The sequence below is a fragment of the Rhinolophus hipposideros genome (assembly GCF_964194185.1).
Source record: "Rhinolophus hipposideros genome assembly, chromosome: 14".
NCBI lineage: Eukaryota > Metazoa > Chordata > Mammalia > Chiroptera > Rhinolophidae > Rhinolophus > Rhinolophus hipposideros.
Genome location: NC_138060.1, coordinates 66330811 through 66333822, shown reverse-complemented (window position 1 = coordinate 66333822; position 3012 = coordinate 66330811). Strand labels below are relative to the sequence as shown.

Here is a 3012-nt window from a genome sequence, read left to right as displayed (position 1 = left end):
AGGAATCAAGCTTATGCATTAACTGTTTAGAGATTAGACTCCTGCTGGTATGTGAGACATTTCCATTGAGACTGAGGGGGAACATGGACCCTACCAAGGAAGGCCTAGCCTGGGTCACCTCTAGGAAACCATTCCAGAGCTGAAGTGTCTCAACCACTGGCATCATGGTTCTTCCATCTGTGGGCACGCTGGGTGGTCCTGCTGATGTGGGCCAGGCTTGGCCCATCTGGGCTCACTCATGTGACAGTGAGTGGGGGGCTTGTGTCCAAGGAGGGACCTCTCATGTCTGGTGTTTGGCTGGCAGCCATTGGGCACAGTGACAAGGGCTTGTGTCTTCTATTACCCAGCAGAGTATTCTGGGCTTGTTTGCATGGCGCGTGCAGGGCTTTGGAATGGGCAGTTTCACACACACTGCATTCTCTTGGACCAAACAATTCCCACACCAGTCTTGATTCATGGGGTAGAGAATCATTTTCTACTCATGGTGGGAAGACGCATAACATCATATTGCCAAGGGCTTGGGTAAAGAAAGAGGCGATGTATTGGGGACATATTACTAACCAGCCTACCAGAGCAGAAATTAGAATGTTGTGGAAGTATCAGAGAAAATCTTTCAAAATATGTCACAATTGAGCTAAGTCTATGAGTTAGATGAATGTTATGTACGCAACATAAAAAAAAAAGAGAATGTTTTATCATCTGTGGAGACAAAGAGGTAGCATACTAATGATATAAATAATTGAAGCTTTTATGAGGAAAAATGTTCTGATTTTAATTTCTATTAAATATTAATGGTTGAAAAAATGACATAAAGAAGAAATTAAATTTATGAAACGAACTGGTTACATTTGAAATGTAATTTTAATATAGTTTATCTTTCATTTGTAAGATTTTCATATTTAGCTACTACGACTGAGCCCAAAGGATTCAAATGTAGATTCAACCCGAACCGTTTCACCTGCATCAGGCAGACACGATTAGTAATGTCACAGGCACAAATCATTAAACCTCAGTTAATTGCACTTAAAAAAAAAAATAATAGCTCTTCCTGTAATGGCCTGAGGTGAGCTCTGAAAATGGTTCGCTATTCACTTGACCCAGAAAACCCCACAAAATCATGCAAATCAAGAGGTTCAAATCTTCGTGTTCACGTTAAGAACACTTGTGAAACTGCCATCAAGAGGCCATCAAGAGGCTGCATCTCTGAAAAGCCACCAGGTATCTGAAGGATGTCATATTGCAGAAGCAACATGTGCCATTCCTTTGTCACAATGGTGGAGTTGGGAGGTGTGCAGGCCACACAGTGGGGCTGGACACAGGTTGGAGGCTCAAAAACAGTGCAGAATTTTTACTGCACATGCTTAAAATTGCAGAGAGTGATGCTGAGCGTAAGGGTAAAATGTAGACGCCCTGGTCACTGAGCACAGCCAGGTGAACAGGGCTCCCGAGAGGCAGTGCGGAGCTTACCGAGCTCGCAAGTGGATCAACCTACCCACGAGCTCCCCCTGCCACACTGAGATGGTCCTCACTGAGAAAGAGCGGGTTGTGCCTGAACCAGAAGAGCAGGCTGCAGAGAAAAAGATAGCCCAGAAGGAACGGAAGAAACAAAAACTTACGGCCCAGGAATAAATTCAGCATTAAATAAATGCTAATAAAAGGAAAAGCAGAACAAAAAAATAGCAATTCTTAATGTAACCACTTGTTCAGGTTTTCTCAGTAAAAAAAAATTTAGAAATATAAGTTTTTCACATTCAATACATATGAAAATAATGAAAATGACTGATTACGTCAACACAAAAATAAAAACAAATGGTCACGAACTTTCGTTTAGAATTATTCAGTACTTAGTGAACTGTAAAAAGACCATTTGGCCATCTTGAAAGAATCAGAAAGGTGATCTGGTTCATTGTTCGGACTTTAGATGGAACAGTCCTCTCATCAGCATCCTACATTCAGCGACATTTGTATACTGCATCCACAAAACAGCAAGAGGCCAGTCATTTGAAGTAACAGCCGTTCAAAGAAGAGGCGTTGAGTGAATACCATTGATCCTTGCCTCTAGGTTGACCTCTGTCTGTATCTGCACACAGACACCGCCCGTCTTTTGAGTGCCTTTAGCCTCTGACTTTGTAACCACTCAGCTTCACTGGACTAATACTCTGTGTCCCTGACAGGACGCTCACCTACTGTGAAAGGTGGGTGCTATGGTGATTATATAGGAGCCAGCAGATTGTAAATGTCAAATGTGGATTTTGCGATCAGACACCCTGCCTTCCAGTCTTTGTTCTAGACTTTCTAGTTATAACAAACACTTTCTAGCCTCTGGCCAATCCTGGAGCTTTCTCAGCCTCAATTTATTCCTGTGTAGAAAGCAGATAATAATAATATTACCTACCTTATTTCCTATGAAGGCTAAATGGGAAGATGCATTGAGCACTTTGCACGTTTCAGCATGTGGTAACGGCTTCCACAAAGGCATGAAAGGAATGAATGGTTAGATACTCCAGTTTTCCTTAAATTATTTGAAATTATTGATAAGTCAAATATCACGATTAAAGGAAGATGGAAGAGTATGATACTAAGTTCTATCTGAACTGATCACATTATTTAATTGTAAATCTATGAGCTTAGCTTAGGGTCAAAATGGGTATACACTGGACTTGATATTAGTCATTACAAAGTATCACACGTAAGATCTCTTTAGAAGTATTTTTGATAATGTTGATGTTTTGTTTACTATAATAATTTAAATAATTATTGCTAATGACTTTACAACTGAGTTTTTAAAAAATTTCCTGACTATTAAAAGCATTCTGTAATGTCTTATTTTAAAATTGTATCTCTCAGTTTTACTCCAAGCAATAAAATAGACCAATCTGTCCTTATTTTGAATCTCTCCCTATAACTCTCTTTTGCTATTTTAACTCTAGACATATCGACTGAACTGTGGTATAATTTATATTTGTTTGAAAATAACTAAAACTATAGAAAACTGCTGCATAAATGTTTCCT

The 3012-nt window shown here is 39.7% G+C and overlaps 1 pseudogene across 1 annotated transcript; it reads left to right on the top strand.

Moving 5' to 3' along the window:
- Window positions 1-1076: 1076 nt before the first annotated feature.
- Window positions 1077-1629, top strand: LOC308507239 (large ribosomal subunit protein uL22-like; annotated as a pseudogene). Its single transcript has one exon. The product of its transcript is annotated as a large ribosomal subunit protein uL22-like (transcript).
- The last annotated feature ends 1383 nt before the right edge of the window (window positions 1630-3012 follow it).